The sequence below is a fragment of the Marmota monax genome, unplaced genomic scaffold (assembly GCF_021218885.2).
Source record: "Marmota monax isolate L192 unplaced genomic scaffold, Marmota_monax_Labrador192_F-V1.1 WCK01_AAM20220418_F8-fsc00416, whole genome shotgun sequence".
Classification (NCBI taxonomy): Eukaryota; Metazoa; Chordata; class Mammalia; order Rodentia; family Sciuridae; genus Marmota; species Marmota monax.
This window is the reverse complement of record NW_026694067.1, coordinates 471,338-488,500: the sequence shown is the minus strand read 5'-3', so window position 1 is coordinate 488,500 and position 17,163 is coordinate 471,338. Positions and strand designations below refer to the sequence as shown.

Genomic DNA, 17,163 nt, shown 5'->3' with positions numbered 1-17,163 from the left:
TATTTGTATTGGTGCTGCTATACCTTGTTCTTGTTTTTCTAATCTTTTTCCTTTCCTAAAACCTTGTCTAGTCATAATAGTGGGTGCATTTTGGTTGATGTTATTTGTTAATGTCAAACCTAATTGATCTAGGACATCTCGTCCCCATAAATTTATAGGAAGATGATCCAATACATATGGCTGTATAGTTCCTTCACATCCTTCAGGATCCTTCCAATCTAATACCATTGCACTTCTATGGGGATTAGTTGCCACTCCTAGGCCTCGAAGCGTTTGAGTGGCTTGTTGTAATGGCCAATGTTTTGGCCATTCGTGACGAGAGATGATGCTAAGGTCTGCACCTGTATCCAGTAGCCCATTAAATTCATGTCCTTGAATATTTAGTTTTAGCATGGGGCGAGAATCTAAATTTAAAGAAAGCATAGCCCAATCTACACCTGTGGAGCCTAATCCCTTGGAACCTCTTTCTACAGTACGACTGGAAAATTTATCATGTAGGCTGGGTATTATTAGTAACTGTGCTATTCTATCTCCTGGTGAAATTACTGATATACCCTTTGGAGAACTGGCTATAATTTTTATTTCACCTTCATAATCGGGATCAATTACCCCAGGACTTATCATAAGTCCTTTTAGAGTAGAAGAGCTGTGTCCCAATAATAAGCCTACTGTTCCTTTGGGAAGAGGTCCTTTCACTCCTGTGGGAATGATTTGAACTCCCATCTCTGGAGTTAGTACTGCTCTGGCGGAGGCGCAGATGTCCAACCCTGCGCTCCCTCTGGTTTGTCTGATGAGGGATCTGATGGACAATGTGTCCTGGGCACTACCCTGATGGGGTTGCTGGGTTCCTCCAGTGCTCCGTATATTTGTGGTTTTGGGCCCCGGAGCATTGGGCCCCCCTGTCCATTTTTTGGCAATGGAGCCCGATGCCTTTCTCCACGATATCGTGGATAAACACCTGGTCCTTGTTCGTTTTTTGATAATGGAGTACCCTCTATGGTGGTTTGAGAACGGCATTCATTAGCCCAATGTCTCCCTCTACGGCATCGTGGGCAAATACCTGGTATTCTATTCCTTTGATACCTAGTTTTGTTAAACCCTCCTCCAATGGGGCAATTCCTTTTAAAATGTCCTGTTTGTTCACAATTGTAGCATGTTCTTGGCCTGGCATCTAAAGCCTGTTTTACTGCAGCTGCCACAATTTGCCCTTGTTCATTAATGTCTCTGGCATCTAAAGCCTGTTTTACTGCAGCTGCCACGACTTGCTCTTGTTCATTAATGTCTCTACATAATTTAATATATGTGTTTAAATCTTCATGTTTCCATGGTCTAATGATATCTCTGCACCAACGATTCGCTTGCTCATAAGCCAGGTGTTTTAGTAATGTCATTGCTTGTTCTGTATTCCCAAAAACTCTGGTAGCTGTTTGAATAAGCCTATCTACAAATTCAGGGTAAGGTTCATTAGCTCCTTGTATTACCTTAGATAATTGACCTTGTAAACCTCCATGTCCTTGTAAAGTCTTCCATGCCTTAATTGCATCTGCAGCAATTTGTGCGTATATGCCAGGATCATATGCAATTTGTTGCTGCTGATCCTCATAAGGTCCCTTTCCTAACAACATATCTAGATTTCTCTGAGGATAACCAGCTGCTGCATTTCGCCTAGCCGTCTCCTTGCAAAATTCCTCATTGGCAACCTTCCATAACAGGTATTGTCCTCCATTTAGCACAGCTTTACACATATTAGCCCAATCTGCTGGCGTCATGTTCAAGTTGTTAATGGATTCGACCATGCTTACAGTGAAGGGTGCTTGAGGACCATAGGTTGTTACAGCCTCTTTTAGCTTCTTCACTGTTTTGAAATTTAAAACTTGGTAAAATCGCTGCCCTCCTGCCTCAAATACAGGGCATGTTAGTATTTGAGATCTTGTCTCAGGATCCCAACTATCAACTGCAGGGGTTGGGGGCCTCCCAGCATATGGAGGTGGCGCTGTTGGTTGGACACTTACGCCCTCTGGTGATAGAAAGGTGTTAGTAGCAGTCTCCTGTAGAGGTGGTGCTGTTGGCTGGACACTTACACCCTCTGGTGATAGAAAGGTGTTAGTAGCAGTCTCCTGTTGTAACTTTCCCCCTGATGGCTTTTTCTGTTTTACACTTTCTGTCTCTGTCTGACTAGCTTGAGAGGCCTTCTCTTTTACTTGAATCTTTTCCTCTGTCTGGCTAACTTGAGAGACCTTCTCTTTTACTTGAATCATTATGTCTTCTCCTTCCTCTACCATTGTCTGAACTGAAGGCTTTGGACTAAGCAAACAAGATACGAATGTCCACAATGGCAGTGTGCCAACTGGCAGAGTCCCTGGGCTTTTCTTTTCTATTCTTTTTAAATCTTCACCATGATGGTTCCATTGTGATATATTTAACAAGTCCTCCTTAAAAAGCCATGGGCTACATTTTTGTATTGTATCAACGTATGCCCTGACTGCTCTTGATTTTACTGGGATGCCTCCTTTCTCTAACAATTTACTTAACACTCTTTCAGTTTGTTTTTTACTAATTTCTGATCCCATATTTCTACTATAATACAACCCAACAAGATGACGCCAAACAAAACCGAGACAGAATGAAATAAAAAGGGAACAACAAAAAGTCATTATAGCCTTTCTATCCTCCTGACATGGGCATCCGTCCTTTCTCCCTATCTGTTCCTCAGACGTAAATAGTTTTTCCTCAGATGTGAGCGGTTTTTCTTCCATCTCACTCATCTCCAGGGACAGGCAACTTAAAACAAAAGTGAAGCAAAATAAAAGAGGAATCTTAAAATGGCTACCCATCCTCTTGCCCTGCCCTCAGGGGCGAGCAGTTTCACTTACCCTCAGTCGCTCCCCGTGCAAGCCACCAAATGCCGCAGTCTGGCTGGGCACAATCAGGAGCCACTTGTCAAAAGAAACTAACTTTATTTTTAGAACCACACATGCCAAACAAAACAGCCTCTCAGGAAAAACCCTCAGAGCCTCAACTGCCACCACCGGCTTTCCACAAGCCTCTCTCTCCCACACAAGCTTCTCTCCACCTCCCACAATCCTCCTGCTCTTGAGGCCGATTGGCTGGGTCACGTGGGCGGAGCCAAAAAAGTCCCCCAATGAGCAGCTCCGTGGTCTGAAAGGGCAGGGAAACAGCCCAATGAGCATCACCGCAGAGGAGCCAATCAGCTAGATGTTGCTGGGGCCGAGGAGCCAATCAGCTAGATGTTGCTGGGGCCGCTGTGAGCCAATCATCAGCCAGCAGCTGGAAGTTTGCTGGCAGCTGGAAGTTTGCTGGGGCCCCTTCGGCTGTGGCTCTCAACAGCTCACCATTGGATGGCTCTTCTTTGGGGATGGGGAAGTTAGTCTTTGGAGCCGGGGTGACTCCCAACAGGCTGAATCTCTGAATGTTTCATATTAAAATTTAACTAAAATTAAATATAGACAGCACATCCATATAGTGACTGTTCTTTTGGGTGGCAAAGACCTAGAGTTCAAAGATGAAGCAGAAATGAACTTCCTTCTCGGGGCTTTCATTGCAGAGGAGTTTTTAGCCTGATCTCACTACTTACTTTTAAGTAGACTGTGGACTCATTCAAAAGGGCCAGGAAGTCTCTGAAGGCCAGAGGACACTATATCAACAAAGTCAACATTAAGATCTAGATGGCTTCCCTCAGGATCTAGCACATCCAGCCTAGAGTTTATGAGAAATGTGGGTGTGGAGCTCGGACACAATGCTATCTTCATAATTTCTCTACCCATTCTAGCTGGTACTGGTCATATCCCAAGTAGATACCTGGCTCAGTGTGAAGCCCCAGAGGCTGAACAAGTGTGATCTTAGCACAGAGTGGCATTTGTGAAATGCTGATAGGGACTAAGATAAAGACACACTGCCCAGGGTTGAGCTTAGGGATGAGGAGGAATCATGAGCACAGTGGTTCCACTGTCATAGGAACTAGATAGCATTTGAAACTGACAATGTAAAGACGTATCAGAGACACGTATCAAAATGATACCCTGAAGGTCATACAGAAAGTAGCATAGACCTAAACTCTTGGATCAAACACCACTGCTGTGCTGAGCTTGTCCTTCACTAGAGCCCATACCCCTGTTCTTTACTTGATGTGCTGCAGCTGCACTGGTCTTGCCCCATGAAAGTCCTCCCAGTTTAAATAAGCTTCTCACAAAACAGTGTCTTTGAAAGGATCCAATAAGGCAGTTTTCAGTATCAGTTAGTACATGTAAACAGAGTCCTTCCTCAGGTTCAGGAAACTCTGGCCTGGGCATTTCCTCTTTCTCAGACTCCCAGCATAAATGAGTACAGTGTGTTGGTGGACCTGAGGGTCACTACTAAGGAATGGCCCTGCTCAGAACTTTGTGCTTAGAATGGAGTTTGGAATATGAATTCTGACACCTCCCATAGAAAATGTATGTGAATATAAAAAAACTGTCATGAGTGAAGTATTATGACAATCAAATGCCATGACTAAATACAGGGCCTACTGACAGGTGAGGTTTGTTAAATGAAGTTGCTACTAGTGCAGTGATAATAATGAAACTGAGCTTTTTCCTTATTTAGTGTTGTGAACATTTTCCAGGGTTTGATGGGATATATTTTCCATGTTAATTGAGGTATTCTTGCCATGGAATTTACTGCATGCATGGAAAGTTTACAATTTATTTATACATACACATACTGATGATCTAATGGAGATGGTATTTTTGTTTAAACATATTGAAACTGGCATCTTGGTATGTGCAAAAATGAACACACAAACATACTCAGAATCACATCACATGGATGCACACATAGACACACATATATTTCTTATTGACATAATCCACACCACTCAAATCACGTAGTTGCTTCCAGGAACTATGGAGAATGGCCATAGTTTTCTGTGTTGCTTTTTTTGGTTCTTTTTTAAATCAGTTCGGACCCCAACACCCTCACTTTTCATCTTCCAGGAGGTAGTAGAATCACTGAGATTCTGCACACAAAAGGAAGAAAGACCATCTGACCCTTGGCATCGTCTATATTATGCATCAGCCAAGAGAGTGAGGCCAACATATATAACTGTTATGATTCCTCTTCAATCCTCCTGTAATTACAGGAAAGGAGTCACTGTGATGATCAAGCTATGCTCTGTCCTGTGTGCCCAAGTCTTTTGTTTACTTGGAAAAACTAGAAAATCCAAAGAGAAAGTGGCCAAGTCAAGGGAATTCAAAGGCAAGGACAAAGCAAATATATTTACCAAATGACACAAGCTTTTCTAGGGTGATTTGTGTCTCAGATCTCTATGAGGTGACAAATATGGAATTAGATGCCCAGGAGAGAAAACCTTTGCTAAGCACAAATCTTGCTAACATACATGTGTAGCTGATGCTGGTTGTTGCCTTCAGTGAGGTCTCAGTTAGCAATAGCCACCACAGTCGAAATCTCCCCACTTAGGAAATTGTGTATGTCATTTCCAGGTAATCATATTACAATAGCAAAAGAAATTAAAGAGCAATGCTTGTATTTTAGAGAAAGGTAAACCATCTTGCCATTGACATTTGGTGGGTCCTTCTGTCCCATACTTTCTCTAGGAATTAACTCTACCATGCAATTTGGGAGTATACAGAATGACTATAAGTAAACACTTATTTATTGATTATGACTTATTCAGGGCATTTATTGATATGGACAGCAGTGAAAATATATGGCAAAGAGAAGAACAAGAATGAATGAGAAATAGAGCCTTTGTTTTCCAGTACTGGAGCCACGTGGGATGATGTATGTTTTACATTTTGTACCTCTAGGAGACATCTGCCTCTAGAGATGACCACTCAGGCCACCTTACAACTATCTAAAATATTTTCCATCTCATGAGTACACAAATATATTTGAATAACCTGGAGTGCAATATATGGCTGAGCGATGAATACAGTTCCCTATCCCAAAGAATCAACATCAGGACACATTACTGAACCCTGTTGCCTCTTCCACTTACAGAGTCAAGAATCTGGATCTTTTGGCTCAGCATCATCTCTATCTACAGAGTGGGCATAGTTCTACCTGAACTTTAGATCTGGGTGTCATGAAACGTGAAGGAATTGAATCAGCAAGTAATACATTAGTGTGTATTTTTATTTTTTGAAATTGATACTTTTTCTGTGCATGTTAGAACCGAATGTCTGAGGAAGTTCCCACATCCTCACAACACACAATTAATTAATATGGACACTCTCAGAGATACGCCCCCACCCTCATGCACACAAATGCACACCACCAAAAAGACAGTTGCTTCAGGATCATGGTAGATCATCATAATTATTCACTGGAATATCACTTTGTCACCACATCCCAATCCTCATTTCCAAAAGAAATCTGAATCTAAGATAACTTTTTACATAGGTCAGGCTTTCATCCTACTTCTATCTCACTACAGAGGTTTTTCTTCAGCATGTTAGGCATGTCATTTTCTGCAGAGTCCATCTGTAATTATAGAAAGGAAGACGGTGTGAGCATGAGATCATGCTGAGTCTTGTTTGCACAAGTCTGCTGTTTGTTGTGGTGACATTAGATAACTTGATGGGAAATAGCACTTGAGGCAAAGGTCACAAAGTAAGACAGAGATGGCACTTGTGAAAAGACATGAGCTTTTCTCAAAGGATTTCTCAGGTACAATTTGATGGCATGCACAAAATACATTTTCTACCAAGAAAAAGTGCCACTGAGGAAAATGCTCATTACAATCATTTGACATTGGTTGCTGTCCTACATTAGTATCATCTTGAATTAGTGGTAATAGAAGTTTAGTTGTAATTCCACCCCAAAGCAATTGTATAAGTCATCTGTAATGAATATTGTCATATTTCCATGCCTAAATTTGAATTAAAAGAAAGAAAACAACCTTATATCATAGACAAAGCAGAGTCAATTACCTCAGCAATAGATTGTGCTTTTTCTTTTCCTAAGTCAATTGATGCCACCTCCATGATTACAATCTAGCAGAATATAGTGTAACTGTCAGTACATTGGTTTGCTGAAGAATTACTTAGGGAGCTTCCTTGCTGTGTACATGGGTCTGTGGAGATGGTTGTTTAACACACACAGGCTCAGTTGCTCCTGGAACATGATTGTTTCTGAATGGAAGGAGAAGGAGCATAGCAGGAAAAAAAGTTAAAAACATAGAATAAATGGAAGGAATCACAATGAGAAAGGAAATATTCCACTGTTACAGTAGAAGATTTCAGCATTTTTTAAAATCACTTGACAGATCCTCCAGGAAGAAAAGAAAAAAAATATACTATTGAAAGGATTATCTCTGTTAGAGGTCAAATTACTTCCATCCAAATACATGTTTAAGTCCTAACACCAGTACTTCAAAATTTTACTGGGTTTGAAAAAAGAGAGTCATTGTAATCTTATTAGTTAAAGATATCCTTTTGGAGTAGGGTAGACCCATTCTCCAATTATGACATCTGTTATAAGAAGAGGGGGCATATTCCTGAGGGGCAAATGATATGTGATATTGGAAACAGAGAGTGAAGTGCTGCAGTTGAAAACCAAGCAATACAAGGATGGCCACCAAACCACTACAAATTAAGAATGGGAAAAAAATTCTTTCCTAAAGTTTTCAGAAAGTACATGGTCCTGCTTACAGGTCAGTATGGGATTTCTAGGGTATAGAGTTCAGAGACAGTCCATTTGCATTACTTCAACTCAAAAAAGCTGGTACTTGGACTTGGCAACCCTAGGAAACTATCAAAACACTATCAATCACATAGATCTAATTAACATTTGTACAAATACATCATGCAACAATGAGCGAATCAAATTTGTTTTCAAGGTCACATGAGGTATTAATCAAGACAAGAGTATATTTTGGCCCTAAAACATATCTTGGCATCTTGAAAAGAAGAGAAATTGTGCAAAATTTGCTGTCATGAGAAGAGAAGTTGGCAGATTGGAGGAAGGATGCACACCTGGCAGTTTCTCAGTACCAGACTTACAAGGCAATAAGACTGCTTCTCAGTAAGGTGGCAAACTAAAGGAACTCACCAAAACTTTATAGTGAACCATAAAAAGAAATCAAATACTCCTGGAAAGTCAGAAAGTTAAGTAAGAGAAATAATACATTGGAAGACAGAAGCAAAATTCAAGTTAGAGACAGCCTTTCTTTATTCTACCTCCACAACCTGTGATGCAAACAGCAGAATACTGCTTCACTTTGGTGGATGAAAGAGAGATTTCACAAACACTCAATACTGGACAGTCAGGGAGTTTTAGAGAATCAGAAACTTGGGTACATTAAACAAACAACAACAACAAAAAAAAAAAAAAACAGAGTACATTGGATCCAAGCTGGTGGTGGCAGTAACAGCAGAAGTGGCAGCAATAGTGCTACTGCTAGATCACAGAGGGAGGGAAAATGCACAGAAACAAAATAGATTTAGTGTGAAAATCCTAAGATCAGAGAGGCAGCCTTCACTTGGCCAATGAAGAGGCTTCATTGCATTGTACACTGGTGTAAAAGGGTGTTCCGTGATTCCCACTGGTGTAAGAAGGGTGCTCCATGATTCCCACTGTCCCCAGAGAGCAAGGCAGGAGCCACCTTGACACAATCAAGCTTATGTAGACACTGCAGGAACTGGGAGATCTGAGCAGGTATGCATTCATGGTCCTGACAGACACCTGCCACTGGACCAAGGCTTTGCCTAGCTGAGCTAGAGCAAAAGGCATAAAAAGCATTCTAACTGGGCAAACTCAAGTTAGATATGTGGAGGAATGCTCTGGTCCCTTCCCACTTTGAGTCTGGTGCTTCCTGGGATCAGCTGAAGTGGGTTGAGAAATTGAAAGAGCCTTTGTAAAAATGGGCTATGTGAATACATGCCCAGATAATCAGTCCAGGGAACATGGAAAGGCTATTCCACAGAGAAAGTGAAGAATTAGCTCCCCTACCCCACAAGAGGAATCTGAGGGGAGATTTGTGAAATACATTTTCTCCCAGAAGAGATTTGCAAATGCTGGACCCTAAGAGTGCACTGATATAATCTCTTCATAGCAATCAATACAAACTGGGGCCTGATTGGACTTAAGCCCCACCTATGGAACTCCACCTATAGGAACTCCTCAAAGTCTTCTGCAGTGAGCCTCCCTAGGACCGCACCAAATTGGTCTGTGTAGGCAAAACTCCAGCACACTGTACCTCCCAGCCCATCCTACCTCATACTCTGCTAAGAAGTGAAACTGAGAATATCTGAACTCCAACTGACAAACTTGTTGAGCAACACAAAAAGAAAGTTTTAACAACTGTTGGCCCTTACTCCTACATAACTCAAGATGAAAAGGAAAGAAAGGCAGCTGAGCACAGACAGGGAACACATATTCTCATTGAATATTTTGACCACCTCTCTTAAAATAATTCCTTAATTTTTCATTAAGAATCACTTCTTCTTTAGTTCCTGCAATTGTGTGGAATTTTTGTTTTGTTTTGTTTTGTTTTTGTATGTGTGTATTTACTGAATGATTCATGTACATATATACTTATTTGTTTACATTTGCTCATTTGTTTCACTTTAAAAAGTGTAGTTTTTCCTTTGTCTATCTTTAAAGGGTTAGAATTTTGTATTAGTATTTTTCAGGTTTGTTTTATATTGCTTTTCATTTTTCTATGTCTTGTTTCTCTTTTTCTCTTTTTTTCTGCTAACAGTATAACTTTATGATAACTTTTAGTGGTAGATAAAATTCTCTGACATCTTCTCCACCCTATTTTCTCTTTACACAGGAACTACAATTTGAATAAAGTGTAGAATTATATGATTTTTCTAATTTCTACCTTATCCATGTTTTTCTGATTATTAATGCAGTTGATGGCTTAGTAAACATGGGATAATGAATGTCAAAATTAATGTATTAAGAATGATACTACACAGGATCAGTGCAATAAAGAGTTGGTTGTTCTAAAACATCAATGAATTTGATAAACCATTAACCAAACTAAGAAAAGAATGAGAGGGACGATATCAATCAACATAATTAAAAATGAAAAAATGACTTATCACCACTTACACTTTTGAAAACCAAAGGATCAGTGGAAATTATTTTGATAATTTATATACCAATAAGCTGGAAAATCTAGAAGACATTAACAAATCTTGGAACACACATGACCAGCATATATTGAACCAGGAAGATAGAGACCACCTTGATAGACCAATATCTATCAAGTAATGACATTGAAACAGCAATGAAAAGCCTTCCAACAAAGAAAAGCCAAGACATGGATGGATTTCCAGCTAAGTTTTACCAGACTTTTACAAAACAAGGAACACCAGTCTTTCTCAAATTATTCTATAAAATTGAATGAGAAAAAACACTCCTATTTAAGTTTAGGAAGCCAGTATAACCCTCATATCAAAACTCTAAAAGATGCATCTAGGAATAAATACCACACAGCAATATACCTGTTGAACATAGATGTAAAAATCTTTAATAAAACATTAGTAAACTGCATTGAAAACCTTATTTAAGTAGATCATTCACCACAATCAAGTGGGCTTCATCATAGGGGTACAAATTTTGTTCAATCTCTGCAAATTGATAAAAGTAATCATTACTTGTTATGGTTCACATATGAGAGTTCCTCAAAAGATCTTGTATGAGACAATGCAAGAATGGTGTGAAGCGAAATGTTTGGGTTCTGAGAGCCTTAACCCAGTCATTGAATTAATCCCCAGAAAGGGATTAACTGAGGCAGATAGGGTATGGCTTAAGGAGGTGGGTCATTGTGGGCATGAATTATGATTTTATATTTTGTCTCTAGAGAGTGGAGTATCTCTTTCTGCTTTCTGAACATTTTCTGAGCCACTTTCATCTACCACACTATTCCACCATGATGTTCTACCTCACCTCAAGTTCCTACAAAAAGGCACATGCTGTTAAGGGACTGACACCTTGGAAACCATGAGCACCCTAATAAATGTTTTTTTCTCTAATTTTTCTTTTCAGGGCCTTTGATCTAAGCAGTTAAAAAAGAAGCTAACATACCATACAGTTGGAATTAAGAACAAGATTCATAAAGTCATCTTATACATGCAGAAAAAGGTCTTGATGCAATAGATAAAACAATAATTTCAAAAATAATGCAGAAACATGGCAGAGAAGGAGCCTAACCTCAATATTATAAAAGCTATATATGAGAAATGTGAAGCTAACATCACACTAAACTGATAAAAATTAAAGGTTTTCCTCAAATTTCAGGAGCAAGACATGAATGTTGACTTTTACCACTTCTATTTAATACAGTTTTCAAAAGTAAAGTCAGAACAATCAGGCAAAAGTAGAAATTTAAAAGGATACAAATAGAAAAATAAGAAGCCAAATTCTCCCTTTTACTTGGTGATAAGATTTTATATTTAGAAGACTCAAAAATTGTCACCAAAAAAATTCTAGACCTGATAAATTTAGCAACGTAGTAGGATAAAAGATCAACACTCATAAATCTATAGCATTATTATACAGTGATTCAGCTGAAAAAAGAATTCAATAAAACCATCACTTTCACAATAGTCTGAAAAAACACCTGGGGATTAATCTAACCAAGGTGGTGAAATAACTCGAGAATGAAAACCGTAGAACACTGAAAAAGAAATCTAAGAACTCAGAAGATGCAGAGACCTACTTTCCATGTTCTTGGATAGGCAGAATTAATATTGTCAAAATGGCCATGCTACCAACAGCAAAATTCAGATTGAATGCATTCAATACAATTCCCTTCAAAATACAAATGATGTTTCTTACAGTATTGAAAAACCAGCCCTGAAATTTATTTGGGATAATAGTAATAATAATTTGACAAAGAAATTCTGAGCAAGAAAAAGTGTTGTAGAAGCCATCACAATACTCAATCTCAAATTTTACTACAGAAATGAGTAGCAAAAACTGTATTGTATTGGCCTCAAAATAGATATGAATATCAGTAGAATAGAATATACCACATAGAGACAACCCACTTGATACTTAGTGCCACCTGATACCTGACAAGGGCACCAACATATATGTTAATGGGAGATAATGGTACACTGATCCATTGTTGGTGGGACTGCAAATTATTATGACAACTCTGGAAAGCAATATGGAAATTCCTGAAAAACCCACCAGTGAAACCCATATGACTCAGCTATTACATTCCTCTCTACTTTTTCAAAAGAACTACAAATCAGAATACTATGGTGATACAATCACTTACATGTTTTCAGCAGGTAAATTCATAGTAAATACATTGTAAGATCAACCCAGATGTCCATCAACAGTTGAATGGATGAAGTGCCCAAAATTCAATGGTAACTAGATCTTCACTTCTGGAGCTATAGCACTGCTGAATGGCTCAAAGCATATAAACTTGTACACACCAAACAAAAGAAGAATTGGAACTCTGAATATATTAGAATAATTATTGAAAAATGGACACAATGACTGGATTTCCACAGCACTTTGTCTGACTTTTCTTTGGGGTAAACACTGTTTGTTGGCAACAGGTGGACTCATTTGGCCCAAGGCCTGCAGAAGTCTTCTGGATGTTTTGACTTCTTACAATGCTTACATGGGAGGCAAGAACCTGGAAAATGTGATAAAACAGTTGTTGACTGTGCTAGCAAGAAAACAGAGTTATCAATAATAATTCAAATAACAGTTCAAGAAACTTTAATTGACAAGAGATAATTGTAAATATCTGGGAGTACAATTTGAGCCTTTTAATTTAAGTATTCATAATACAATAATAGCATGCCCATGAACTTAGATATTTGTTGTAGTTTTTTTTTCTTTTTCCCTGATGAGAATTCTTTCATTTTAAACAACAAGAATGATCATTAGTTGACTGAAATAGGTCAGGCACAGAAGGACAAATGCTGCATAATATTGAGAGCTGTTTATTGGAAGTGAAAAATTGATCTTATAAAACCCAAGAGTAGAATATTAGTTACCAGAGCAGGGGAGAGAATGTTACAATTGAATATTAGGGAAAAAAAAGTTCTGGTGTACTTTTTTGCAGTCTGTGACCAGAGTTGAAAATAACACACTCTATGTTTCAATAAATTTTAGAGAGAGGGATTTGAATGTTATTAGAATTCACAGTGTTGAACTCATTTTTCACCATTAGGATAGCAAAGCCCCTGAGTCAGATTGGGCTTTAGGATGACACTGCAATGTGATGAAGTTTAAAAGCCCACAAAATGTTGTGTGTGTAAACACATTTACTAAGGTGAAATCACAGAACGGTAGTGAGAACAGTGACCACAAGCAGAGGCTGTGGTTGGTCATGTGGCTTATGTTGAAATCCTACCTGAATGTTACCTACCTGTGAGAGTTAAATAAACCCCTCTGTGCCTCAATTGCTTGTTGGAAGATGCAAAAGTGTTCATCTGATCCACGTAATGTTATAAGGCTGACAGTGATCACATACAGACAGTCTTAAGAAGACTGATGTGTCATGTATGTGCTAAAGAGCCATATCATTAAATAGGATGCTTCATTAAATGTGTGGAAGAATAAGCTCAATCTTTGACAGTGTTTGAACAGAGAGGTGTCAAACAGATGTCATCCTCCAGGGCAGTGGGTGAAGAAAGTCTATTCTTCATTCTTTACATAGATGGATGTTTGTAAAGCTCATGGAGAATATTTATGACCCCCTGTAACTCCATATCAGCATGAAGATATGGGTGGATCAGAGTCTGTCAGCCACAATTTTGAGTTTAGGTGTTTGAAATTTGGAGATTTTATGTGACTTGCCCAGATTCACAACAGTCATGAGTGGTGGATGTGGGACAGGATTGTAGTTATTTACCTGGGACCAAAGATCCCTGAGCCCTTGAGTCCTCTAGTGGACACCCTGGAACTAGGAACCCAGAACTCTTCTTAGTCTTTCTTAAATGCTTCTCCTCTCAGGCCTCCTTGGTAAGAGGCCTTAGTCCCAGAGGATTGACTGATCCAAGAAAAATGTTCATGTTATAACCCAGGCTCCTGCCTCTTCATTACAGTTACTGACTAAAAATATGATGATTTCATGCAAATGAAGTCTATCTGAAAGTCAATAGTAGAGTCCACACTTGTGGCCATCATCCCCCAGGATCGTCTCACTGCTTGCTGCCTCACAATGAGACTTCCTGATGAGCAGTTGACCACCCAAATCATCAGAGCTCTGTAGGGCTCAGAAACTGTTTTAGAAATTGGGACATTCTAAACCAACTGCCATTTGATGGCTGTGCCAAGAATGAAGTTTCCTTCTGCTTTTCCCACCTGGGGTGGCCTGTTAATGTGAATTAATTTGGGGAAACAGATACCCTGGCTTATGCTTTGGTGTTTCAGTGTCGTAAATTGTCCTGACCCCATGTCTGCATACTAATATTCTGAGCCATCATCTGAGCAGCCAGACAAAGGTCTGGCTGAAAACATCATTGCTGCAGGTACACCAACTCTGATCAGGCATATTCTTGCTCCTGGCCTTAGATGCCTCTATCTAGACCCTGCAGAGCCAGGAGCCAAAGACTATCTGCCTCACATGAACCCACCAATAACTACAACCTGTGAACCTCCACCAATGAATTCTCCATAAAGAGCACCAAAGCCTTCATTTTTTCTGTTCTCAGATGTCCACTCCACTGACCTCATGGCACTGTCCTTCCTGCCTCCTTCCCAGGAGCCCCCACACACCAGGGATTTTGTAGACATCAACCACTTGGAAACTTTCCCCAAAATCTCAGTCCTTTTTTCTTCATACTAATGTCTTGATTTAGACTTCTCTAATATTATTTTTAGATGTTAATATACATTCAGATGAGTTTGGCCTCTAGTTGCCCTTTCATGGGATATATATTGCCATTCTTAGCATCCATATACTCTCTTTCACTTTATTTCTTGATCTCATGAAAGCAAGGTGGATGTTGTCCCCCTTTTTGTTTATTTGCTTCAAGAGTACACATGATGCTGGCATTAGGAAATGTCCATTTTACTAAATTTAGAAAAATAGTTTTGGTAACCAGGTCAATAGAACAAGCAAATATATAAATTGAGTGATAAAACAAAATCACAAAATATTTAAATCTCAGCAGAGAAGATTCAGTGTGGGAAATTAAAAAAATCAATAGTAAAATGTATTTAGTAAATGTTATTTGATCCCTTTGAACATACAGTCTTGAAAATATCATTGTCAACATACCTTCACCGCAGCACTTTAGATTTCCCATGACTGACTAGCATTTCAAAAATTCCCTATACTTCTCCAACTTTAACACCAACTCACTCACCACAGCAACTGACAGTTGACATGGAAGGTAAAATGTGCATCCCAAATTACCATTATAGAATTTTCATTGTGAGCACATGTCACATTATGTGGTACTGCTGTTCTCTAAATAAGCATATTTTACATGTCCAAGTGTGTTGTTGAACAGTCTGTGTGTTGCTTCAAATACTGAAACCTAGGCCCACATATTAATATTCTGTTTATGAAAATAAGTTAAATCCAAAAAAATATTATTCTCCCCAAATAATTTAATTGATTATAATAATCTATTGTGAAAGGAGGCATAGCTACAATTTTGAGAATCAAGAGGTTCCCTTCCTGGTTTGAAATGCCATCCCTCCACATTTCCCACCCTTTATGAATCTCCAGACATATGTAGATAGAAAAATTTAAAACTTCTTTTAGATTCAGAATGAAATATATTCAAAGTATTATCATGTAATAGGGGAGAGATTTTCAGGGTGGGAGAATTTCAAGATTACATCCCCCATATTTGAAATTTGAAAACAAAATTATTTTCTATTTAGTATTATTTAATTCAGTCATTTGAATTCATCTTTTCTTCCATGACTCCTGCTGATGAATTGGTTCTTTTGCTTATCATCTGACTCTGTCATCTCATGCCACAAGAACACATGATTGAAGATGCCCATGATGAGGTCCAAACTAACAAAATATGAAATAACTCCACATTGTAAAGGCTATCTATGCTAAGCCCAATGCAAACGTTATTCTAACTGAGAAAAACTGGAAGCATTTCCTCTAAAAACTGGAACAAGACAGGGATGTCCTCTTCCACCACTTCTATCCAACATAATCCTTAAAGCTCAGAGCAATCAGATGAAAGAAATTAAAGGGATACACATAGGGAAAAAAGAACTCAAACTATGACTATTTTGCTGGCAATATGCTTCTATATGTAGAAGATCCAAAAAATCCCCCCAGAAACCTACTAGAACTAATAAATGAATTCAACAAAGTAGGAGGAGATAAAATCACTACCCCATAAATCAAATGCATTTCTATAAATAAGTGATGAATCCACTGCAAGAAAAAGTAGGAAAACTATTCCATTCACAATAGAAAAAGAAACCACAAACTTCATTTGGAAAAATAAGAGGCCAAGAATAGTCAAAGCAATCCTCTACAAGAAGAGTGAATCAGGAGGCATCACAATACCAGACCTTAAACTTTACTACAGAGCCATAGTAACAAAGATAGCATGGTAATAATACCAAATTACACATGTAGACAATGGTACAAAATAGAAAACACCACATAAATATGACTATCTCATATTAGACTAAGGCACCAAAAACATAGATTATAAAAAAGATAGCCTCTTCACCAAATGATACTGGGAAAACTGGAAATTCATATGTAGCAAATGAAATTAAAACTCTATCTCTCACCCTTCAAAAAAACTAACTCAAAGTGGATCAAGACAGTAGAACAGAGACCCTGCACCTAAGATAAGAAAAAGTAGGCCAAGTACCACATGGACCTGTGTATACTGGAGCAGCCACTGGCATCAAGAGAATCAGTGTTATTCCCTCTGTGGACCCCATGCCATAGAGGTGCCTCTGACCCTGAAAGCAGATTAAGCCCAGCGTAGGTCACAGGCTACTGGACCATCCTGCTGCTGCTAGACTTGGCAGTAGATTCCCATGGTAGAGGCCTCAACTGGGAGTGGACTTTAGGCACAGGAGCCTGACCATGAAGCAGTCTGTCCAACCTGAAGAGCCTTTGGAGCAGGTAAGAAGTCTTGTAGGGATGTGGGAGTCTCAGCTGAAGCTGGGAATGGTTGGTAGAGAAAGAGGGCAGCAGAGGCGGCAAAAGGGATGAGAAAG

General features: G+C 39.0%; 1 long non-coding RNA gene across 1 annotated transcript in view; it reads left to right on the top strand.

Annotated features, from left to right (window-relative positions):
• Positions 1-17,163, top strand: part of LOC124106635 (uncharacterized) — a 39,354-nt gene that overhangs the window by 19,306 nt on the left and 2,885 nt on the right. Inside the window, exon 2 of the long non-coding RNA XR_006856103.2 lies at positions 11,020-17,068. This is a non-coding gene — a long non-coding RNA (uncharacterized LOC124106635). The remainder of the gene's footprint in view (positions 1-11,019; positions 17,069-17,163) is intronic.